The sequence below is a fragment of the Montipora foliosa genome, chromosome 4 (genome assembly GCF_036669935.1).
Source record: "Montipora foliosa isolate CH-2021 chromosome 4, ASM3666993v2, whole genome shotgun sequence".
NCBI lineage: Eukaryota > Metazoa > Cnidaria > Anthozoa > Scleractinia > Acroporidae > Montipora > Montipora foliosa.
Genome location: NC_090872.1, coordinates 6745170 through 6745903, shown reverse-complemented (window position 1 = coordinate 6745903; position 734 = coordinate 6745170).

The window sequence follows — 734 nt, the reverse complement described above, 5'->3', positions numbered from 1 at the left end:
TAAGTCATTAATCTACCTTTCTAAGTTTGTTTCTTGAAGATAGTTTAGGAACGGTTATTTCATGCCAAATCTGTAGAGTTAAGTGAATACTCGCGCTTGTTCTGTAAACATTCATGTTTGGCTCAGTCTAGGCTTTGTTAAGTTTTCTTGGAGAAAAGGAGAGGATGTAGTGTCATGTCCTTTATGCAAGGTTGCGCTATGGGAATTGTATTATGCATGACTATGCGTCAGTGTGAACTTTAATGATGTGAACTGCATTTAAGCAGTTGTGAATAATCATTAAAGGTTGTACAGTCAACTCTCTCTTAACGAACTTCTCTGCAAGACGGACACCTCTATAAGACGGACACCTGGTGCTGGTCATGGCCGTTTCTTAGTCATTTTACTATAACAAAACTCTCCATTATAATAAGACGGACAACGGACCCTTTGAAATCGTCAACGGACACTTGTGAGGTGCTGAATGTGACCGCAAATTACGATTTAGGGAAGAAAATTTCTTGTACGTGACTCTTTATTTTTAACACCAGAAGTTGAAGTGACAGGTCTTATCTTGTCACCGGAACACATACGGTACAAGTTAAAATTAAATCAGTCATTGTCCCATTCAAAAAATAACTTTAAACAGACGCATATTCACTGTGCACAGGTTCAGCATTATCATCTTAAAATTCCTGGGGTCATGTTACGTCGACTCTCTATAAGCCGGACACCTCTCTAAGACGGACAGCGTA